This window comes from Beta vulgaris, chromosome 6, assembly GCF_026745355.1.
Source record: "Beta vulgaris subsp. vulgaris cultivar EL10 chromosome 6, EL10.2, whole genome shotgun sequence".
NCBI lineage: Eukaryota > Viridiplantae > Streptophyta > Magnoliopsida > Caryophyllales > Amaranthaceae > Beta > Beta vulgaris.
In genome coordinates this window covers 57483602-57493520 of record NC_079207.1, presented here as the reverse complement: position 1 = coordinate 57493520, position 9919 = coordinate 57483602, and the positions used below count along the sequence as shown (strand labels likewise).

The 9919-nt window shown below is 35.1% G+C and overlaps 1 non-coding gene across 1 annotated transcript; it reads right to left on the bottom strand.

Annotated features, from left to right (window-relative positions):
- Positions 1–3373: 3373 nt before the first annotated feature.
- LOC125494031 (small nucleolar RNA R71) lies at positions 3374–3477 on the bottom strand. The gene has a single exon (XR_007270421.2). It is a non-coding gene; the product is annotated as a small nucleolar RNA R71 (small nucleolar RNA).
- Between the last annotated feature and the right edge of the window lie 6442 nt (positions 3478–9919).

The window sequence follows — 9919 nt, the reverse complement described above, 5'->3', positions numbered from 1 at the left end:
ACAATACTAACATAAATATCAATCCCTCATGTGAATTAATAAAATAAAGTTCAGAATCGCAAATGCTTGCATCAATCATCCATACAAACATAATATCATCATCATAACCAACATGCTTCACACAACAGTATAAGACATGCAAATTCATTTGAATATAAATCACATATGAACTATAAATATTTTCTTATACATGATACTACATAAATCACATCCTTAAGACATGATAATAATCCAACCCACGCATAGGTATGTACATACCTTGTGTAGACAAAGTTCGAGACCACTGTAACAAGCTTAAAAGTCGCCTAAAGAGAATTCTCCGCCTAACAATAATCAATATAACCACAAATTAATACTCTATAGAGTTCCAGCAATATTAAAATACTTTAAATCCTCTTTAAAAGTGATTAAAAACCTTTCCAATCATGAAAATTCATTCATTAATACTCCCTAGTATAGTACTACTATACTAATAGTTGTTAAAAACCCTTAAAAACTCATACTTTAACAATTAAATCTCCATCATAAGCTTACTAATTAATAAAATTTCCAGCAACTTATAATGTATTAAAACTTAAAACATACTTAGACATAATTAAAATCATAAGAGTACTCAATTTCATAAACTATAATATACTAGTATGATTTTTCAACTTAAAAAATCCTAAAAATTCATACTTTAATACTCAAAACCCTAGTTTAAACATAATTATTAAATCTAAAAATTTAATCACTTTTCACAATATAATTTACATAATCTGAATTATATTTAAATCATCAAACTATAATTTTAAACATGAAAACATTATATCCTTCCTTAAAAATATAAACTTTAACATGAAATAAAACTAGCGGAAGAAGAAACAACTAAAGAGAGGAAAGAGGGAGGAAGGACGGTGGCACAAAGAGCGGTTGGGCTATAGCGGCAGTCGGCTGTGGCCGGCAGGGCTTCCATCAACGGGTTGCACGAAGAGGAGGAGAAAACTAAGAGAGACAAATAAAAGAAGAGGAAAGGGCCGAAAAAAATAGAGGGAGAAGGAAGAGAGTGAAAATAAGTGGGGAAAATTTGAGGTTTTGAGGTTTATATAGTTAACCCTTTTTGGACTTAGGAACTTGTGTATGGGCTTAAATAATATTTAATGATTGGGTGTTTGGCATAGTTTGGTTCCTCTAACCCAATTTAAAATCCTTTTTACTAACCCAAAGATGTTTAGCTATTTAAATAGTTTTAAAGTCTTTAAATAAAATATGTGATTACTTAAGACCATTAAATAATTCTTTTGACTTTCAAATAGTCAATCTTTCAAAAAATAAATCATTTAAACATTAAAATATATATAATATACGTTAAAATGTATCTATAAAATTAATAAAATTACGGGAGATTACACCCTTCACCTTCTAGCTCTTCACTGATATTTAGATCCTCTATAATTTTAGACAAGAATGAAAAATTTTACCCATTGTTGGTGAAAAACATCCCCCTACACCATGAGCAGTTGCACCACCAAATTATTTTTCAAGTGTATCAATATTTGCAACCCTTTCTTAGCAATTATATGACCATATTTTTATTTTTCTAAAAAGAAAAAGTTCCAAGAATATTATAATTGATGTGTAATATATAACAAAATGAAATGGAAATGAAAAAATCGTGGCTTCATTAAAATCGATAGTTTTATTTTAGTTTGGAACTTATGTTTCATTCTAGTTTTGAGAGAGTATTTTTTAGGGTTTATACTAGAGAAAAACACTTGAGTTTTATGGATATTTGAGATTAATTAATCATAGTTTGTGATTTCGAGAATGTTCAAGGTACTTTTCATTCAATTTAATTTGAAGTTTCAGTGTTTATTTCATTCTTTTGTGTTGTTCTTGTTTCCTTATTATTATTCTTCATTCTTAAGCCTTCATAATTGCTATTTTATTAGTTTAATTATCTATAATCATGTTTAGCCTTAGATTAGTCATAGATTTATGTTTAATTGCTTTAAATCCATGATTAGTGAGTAGTTTCATATCTAGGGTTAGGGTGAAAGTATGAATTAGGGTTTTAAATTTTTTTTGATGTGATTGTGATGTTTTAAGGAATTTTATGCATTGATCTTGGTGTTTTGAGACCTTAGGATAGATAGATCACATTTATACTTTGGTATTTTGATTCAAAAGTTCTTAAATCGAATTTTGAACTCTTTTATCATCCCCAAGAATCAACTTAATTTCTAGGCCAAGATATTGGTAGAAATTAAGGGGATCCTTATTAGGGGTTTTCCAATTATGAATCTCTTAATCAATTAACTAAAGACCATTCAGAGAGGATTTAGTTGATTGATTAAGTGATTTTTCGTGAGGACCATTCGAGAGAGGGCTCGAGTATTTTAGAAGAAAACTAAAACTCGCATAATCGTCTCCGTTACTTCACAATCGCATTTTCATTGTTCATTCTTATTCATACTAGTAGCCTTAACTCTAGTGTCTTTTATTGATATTTAAACTCGTGTTAATTTGCTTGTTCTAGTTTTTAGTAGTCATATTGTTACCAAATCTTTTCAAACCCCAAATACCTTTCAATTAGGTAGTCTAGACTTGATAGACTTTAATCAATCCCATTTTCCCTGTGGATCGACCCTTGACTTGCCCTTACTATTCTCTTAGTAATTGCTGTTAGGTTATAATATTGTTTAAAGGTTTTTGTGCCTTAACGACACACTAAAAACCTCTTATCAAAATGGCGCCGTTCCGGGGAAATTGTGCTATTGATTGAAGTTATTTTAGTTTAGTTTGCTTAGTTGATTTTCTTATTTTTCTTTTTACTGTGGTTGTTATTTGCTAATCCTCTGCTTAGCTTTGTTGTGTTACATGAGAAGAAGACTCACGGTTCACCCACTTGCCTTTAGATCCTGAAATGACCGTACATTGCGAAAGCTTCGGAAGAATTTGGAAAATTTGACTTTGGGTTCCGAGCCATCTTCACCATCTCAAGTACACAAGTGAAGTTGAACAGAAATGGGTGAAGCAAATCCACAACTCTTTAGGGATTTGGAAATCGGGTTCCTATGTTCTTCAAGGTGGAATTCGACTCCCACCACCACTACAAATTTCAGCATTCACCCTCAGTATACTCGGATGGTGAAAGCAGAGCATTTTGTGGGGGGTCGATGAAGATCCTCTGACCATCTCGACAGGTTTCTTGAGATTGTGCATGATAACAACAAATGACGTCTCCCTGACTAATCAAGATGCATTTGTTCCGTCTTCTCTTACCGGAAAAGCAAAATCATGGCTCAAGAGCTTGCCTGCTAATTCCCTCACTACATGGGAAGAAGTCACAATGGCCTTTTTGAAGAAATACTTCCCGGAGTGGAAGACAGCAGACATAAGGAGGAAGATCTCCTCATTTGAGCAAGAGAACGATGAACACTTGCGGAAGCTTGGGAGCGGTTCAAGGAGATGATCCGTTCATGCCCACCATGAGTTCAAAAAAACTCCTCATGCGTTTTTCTATGATGGTCTTGATCCTATATCAGGCAACCTTGATGCTGGAGCGGGAGGTCAACTTTCTAAGATCCCGCAAGAACAACTTGAGTCCACTATTGAGGAGTGATAAGAATATCATGGGTGGACGACGAAGAGGTGTCAACCTAAGAAGAGCGAAAGTTTGAATTAGATCCCATGGATCAAATTCAAGCCAAGATGACCAACTTGACAAGAAGTTTCAAGATCAATCTCGCCTCTCTAATCTTTCACAGGTAAATTCTTTTTCTTTTGATATTTGTGGTTACTAACCATGATACTTCTTATTGTGGAGTACCCATTCGGAGCATGTGGCGAATAAATTCAGAGGAGATGGATATCAAGGGAACCAAGGTATAGACAATCAACAAGGGGTTGGAGACAACCTCAACAAAACTACACCCAAGGTTCAACCAACCTCAACAAGGATGGAATAACCTAACAAGGTACAACCAAGCTCAACCAAGGGTTGTCGCAAGGGTATAACCAAAATATAACCAAGGGTTCTCCTCACAAGGGTCCAACACTTACCAAGCTCCACATCAAAGAAATACCCAAAAACCTCCCTCCAATCCTCCATTCCCCAAACAAAATCCCAACCCATCCATCCCCATCCAACCTCTCTCCAAATTCTCCAACAACTCCAATCCATGAACCAAATTCTCCAAAACCATGAGCAAAGGTTTCAAGAGCTACAAGCCCATAACAAAATGCTTGAAACCCAAATGCCCAAGTACGAGAAGAATCCCTCAACCCCCACAAATCAACTTCCGGCCAACCCATCCCTAACCCCAACCTCCATCAAGCCAAAGCCATCCATTTGGTCGAAACAAGTTATGGGTCCTAAGATGCCAAGGGAGTTAGAGAAGGAAGAAGAAGTTGAATTGTTGAGAAGGAGGATGAAGTGAGGAAAGTGAGAAAGAAGAAGTTGTGGAAAAATGAGCACAGTCCAAGTTCTATAAAACTCCATTGCCATCACCTCCACCAACCAAGACCTATGTGCCTCCGGTTCCTATCCTCAAAGGTTGGTAAGAGAAAACTGAGTGACAAGTTCACTAAATTCCTCAAGTGATGAAGACCTGCAAATCAACATCCCTTTTTGAGGCTATGTCTCAAATGCCGCTTATGCTAAGTTCTTAAAGAGATTCTCTCAACAAAACGCAAACTTGAAGATGATTATCACCCTACCTACCAAGTGAGTGCTCTTGTGCAACGAACCATGCCCAAGAAGCAAAGGACCCGGGAGTTTCACCTTGCCGATGAAGATAGGTGATTTAGAGCCTAAGGGTGCACTGGCCGACTTAGGAGCTATTGTCAATTTGATGCCTCTATCTATTGCTAAGCACCTTTAATTTCCTCTTCATCCTACGAAAAAAATGATTCAATTGGTGGACCGCACTATGAGAGTCCCCTATGGTGAGTTGGATGATATACCAATTCAAGTTGGCATGTGTTTGTGCCATGCAATTTTGTGGTAATGGATATGAAAGAAGATCTGGAGACTCCTCTTATTCTTCGAAGAGAAGCTCTAAAGACATTGGGTGCTGTGATAAACTGCAAAAACGATACAATCACGGTTGAGGTAGCCAATGAGCGGGTTGTATTTGAGTTCTCTAAGACTTTGAAGAGGCCTATTATATATGGAGAGAATTTGTCGGGTAAGTGTAGTGGAGGACGAGATAGAGGATGTCGCGAGTGTGGTTCACACAAGGGATGGGTTGTATGCTTCTCTTACCGAATCCCCTAGCTTGGACATGGAAGAGGTGAACGAATTCTCCATGCTTCTTGACACTACCATTAAGGAGACACAAAATGAATCATTTGAGATTCTAGCTACATCTAATGACAAAGAGGAGTGTTCTAAGCCTCCTCTAAAGGTAGAGTTCAAACCCCTTGCTTCCTCTCTCAAATATGTTTTTCTTGATGATGCATGTACTTATCCTATTATTGTCAATTCGAGTCTTGATGACATCTCTACATCAAAATTGATTGAGATACTACAAAAATATAAAGATGTCATTGGGTATTCGATTGATGACCTTAAGGATAAGCCCTTCTCCTGCTATGCATCGTATCCATCTCATCGATAGTAATGCCTCCTCCATAGAGCATAAAAGAAGGCTCAATCTTAACCTTAAACAGGTTTTAAAAAAGGATATCATGAAACTGCGTGACGCAGGAATCATCTACGCTATCTCAGATAGAAAGTGGGTGAGCTCGATTCACGTGGTTCCAAAAAAGGAGGCATGACGTACTGTAACACCTCCAAATTACTCACTTTTAAATAAATAATTTAATAAATAATATTTGAGTAATTTAGGAGTATTACCGCCACGTGACTAACACGCTTTCGGCAACCAACTACTAACTAACCAAAATAACTTGCAACAGAAGACTTTAACCAAAAATAATAATACTTCTTTATTAATATAAGTAAATATTGTCTCAATACTCAAAATAAATGAAACACTCTAATCTAGGTGAAGATCCCCTTCCTAGTATGCTCCCATGCACATCCAAAATTTACCTGCAAATTTGCTTACCAAAAAGGTAAACAGGGCAAAGCCAAATAGAAAAAAAAAGAATACGCGTCAGTATAAAACTGAGTACGAAATGTACTAGATAAGTAACACATTTGTTAGTTCGTAACAATTTTTCATTTCGAAAACTCCATCACCAATAATTCAAGAATAACTCTTTAAGAATAAACTGTTTTCAAACACTTAATAATAATTCAAGAATAACATTTTAAGAACAAACTCTTGCCAAACACTTGAATAATAATTCAAGAACAACCTTTTAAGAACAAACTCTTTCCAAACACTTGAATAGTAATTCAAGAATAACCTTTTTAAGAATAAACTCTTTCCAAACAACTTGGATTAAAAATAATCCTGAAAACAATTCCTCTTCTTATCTCCCCTTCTATTTTGCTAAATGTGCACACCCCCCAAGCTAGTCATCCCATCACAGAGCTATATCAAGGGGTAACTGTAATTGCCAACAAGTGGACTTTGAATCTCTTGATATTAATCAAGCGGAAATAATAATAATATGACTTGTAAGTCATGAGTAAACCTCCTTCCTCATAAACAACTTTTTGAACATTCAAAGTTCATAAAAACCAATCAACCTTTCTTTGTAAAAATAATTTAATTTTCCAAACAGGATAACAAAACTTCTATATAAAAATGATTGATAAAATCATTCATTCTTTTCACTTTCAAGCGTGAATAATAAAATATTGTAACCATTTTAAATTAAATTTCTAAACCAATCCATCCAATAAAATCAATAAATAATTTTATCATATAAACCACATTTTAAAAGATCTAGCTACATAACGTACCTTGATCTTGCACAAACTAATACTAGTATCTTCACTTATTCTTATACTTGAGCTTTCTCATAGCTAACCAACAAGCAATCTACCACATGAACTTAATCATGAATTTAAACATGAATGATCTATCATGAGCATAATATTTTTGAGTAAGAAATATGAAAATATTTTTCTTAAACAAAAGAAAAATGAAACTTGAATAAGAAATATAAAACTAGAACATAGGAAGAGAAAGAAGAACTTTGAAGTAAGAAATTATAGATTCTTCAAAGTTTTTGTGTGGAAAAGATGGCTAAAGGTGTGGGGTATTTATAGGAGTAGAATAGATAGTACTTAATTTTCAAAATTAAAGAGTTTGTAACCTTCACCATAAATTAGGAGATTAAACCAAGATTTGTAACCTTCATCATAAATTTGGAAAACAAAACTCCCTTATTTACTTCACAATCCCGTCAAAAATAATGGCCTAAAAATTTTTTTTTTTTTTTTTTTGGTTTTTTTGAATAATTTTGACTAGGATTTTAAACCAAAAGTTTAACAAATCCAATTTTGGCGCCATATTCCCGCCAAAATAATTTAAAACCAATAAATATACTAAAATATCCTTTGCTTAAAATATTTATTTTAGAAAATAAATATAAAATACATATTTATTTAAATAAATACAAAAAATACGGGGTATTACAGTCTACCCCTCTTAAAAGAAGTTTCGACCTCGAAACTTAAGGCAAAAAGTCATAATCACTTTCCAAAAACGAATTAAAATTCAAAATCGTAGTTTTGACTCAAATGCTCAGACAAAAAGTCATAATCACTTTCAAAAACGAATCAAAATTCAAAATCGGTGTTTCTGACTCAAATGCTCATGTGTAAAATGCATATAATGACTCAAAAATATGCTAAAATGCATAACTATAGTAAAAGCGCGAAACTCTATCGCATTCTACCCCCTTAAAAGGAGTTACGACCCCGTAACTCGACAACTAACCTCGGAAAACAACGTCGGATATTTCTTGCGTATATCCGCTTTAACTTCCCTGTTGCTTCTCAATCTGATGGTTTGACCATAATACTTTGACTAATCTTACATCCTTAGTCTGAGTACTTCTAACTTTACTATCAAGGATTCTTACATGTCTTTCCTCGTAAGTCAAACTATCATTTAATTCAATGGCCTCAGGTTGCAGCACATGAGACACATCCGAAATATACTTCCTTAACTAAGATATATGAAAAACATCATCGACTCGACTTAAAACATTTGGCAAATGCAACTTATATGCCACTTTTTTCGAACTTCTTTAACACCTCATATGGCCCGATATACTTTGGACTTAACTTTCGCTTCTTCCCAAATCGCATCACCCCTTTCATTGGAGATATTTTCAACAATACCTTCTCCCCAACCTGAAACTCTTCATCCCTTCGCTTCAAATCAGCATAACTCTTAAACCTTGATCTTTTCTTGAATCACTTTCACCTCTTTCGCCGTCTCTTTGAGGAATTCGGCTCCAAGCACCACAGTTTCACTAATATCATTCCAGCAGACTGGACGTCTACACTTCCGACCATATAAAGCCTCAAACAGAGCCATACCAATATACTTGCATGATGACTGTTTTTATAGGAAAATTCTATCAAATCCAAGAAATCCTCCCACGAACCCTGATACTCCATAACACAAGATCGCAACATATTTTTTAAGTCTGGATTGTTCGTTCCGTTTGTCCATCTGTAGCCAGATGAAAAGCTTTACTCAATAATAAATTAGTTCCCAAAGCCTTCTACAAACTCTACCAAAATTTGAAAGAACCGTGAATCACGATCAAAAACAATGTCCTTAGGCACACCATGATACTTCACCACCCATTTCACATATGCTTTAGCCAATTGATCCATTGACCAAGTATTCTTCATAGGAATGAAAGTTGCGGATTAGCTAAACGATCTACCACTATCAAAATTGTATCATTTTCAGCCTTAATTTTCAGACACAAAATCCATTGATATAGAATTCCCATTTCCATCTCGGAATATCCAGGGGCTGAACCTTCCTTTGCGATCTCTTGTGCTCAAACTTGACCTTTTAGCATGTGAGACACTTAGCCACGAACTCTGCTACCTCTCGCTTCATGTTTGGCCACCAAAACATTTGCTTCATGTCCTTATACAACTTATCACCACCTGGGTGTACTGAATAAGGTGAGCTATGAGCTTCTTCCATTAATTTCCGCTTCAACTCATCTCTATTATTTGGTATACACACCTTCCTTTGAACCGAATACTTCCATCATCGGCTATTTGGAAATTCGATACCTGACTATCCTGGATCTTCTCTCGAATCTTTTCTAACTTTTCATCCTTTGATTGACCTTCCCTAATCTCATCATAGATTGAGGGTTGAATCGACAAAGAACCCAATAATTCTTCAACACCTCCTTCTTCTATTACTTCCAATGACATTTTCTAGAAACTCGACACATAACTGACTTGGCAACACTATTGCATTAACTGAATGACTCGACTTTCGACTTAATGCGTCAGCAACAACATTAGCTTTCCCTTCATGATACTGGATCTCTAATCATTATACTTGATCAACTCCAACCACCTCCTCTGCCTCATGTTCAACTCCTTCTGAGTGAGAATATACTTTAAGCTCTTATGATCCGTGTACAACTTACACGTTGCCCCATACAAGTAGTTCGCTATAACTTCAAAGCAAACACTATTACAACTAATTCAAGATCATAGGTTGGATAATTCACCTAATATGGTTTTAACTGCCTAAAAGCATAAGCAATGACCTTCCGGTTCTGCATCAATACACACCCTAACAAAATTTCGAAGCATCACTATAAACATCATACTGTTGACTTTCATCAGGTAGAGCCAAAACAGGTGTTGTAGTCAACCTTTCCTTCAACACCAAAAAAAAACTTCCTCACACTCTGGATTCCTAACAAACTTACATTCTTCCTTCATCAGGCTAGTCATTGGTCTCGAGATATTCGAGAAATCCTTTACAAATCTTCGATAGTAACCAGCTAACCCAAGGAAACT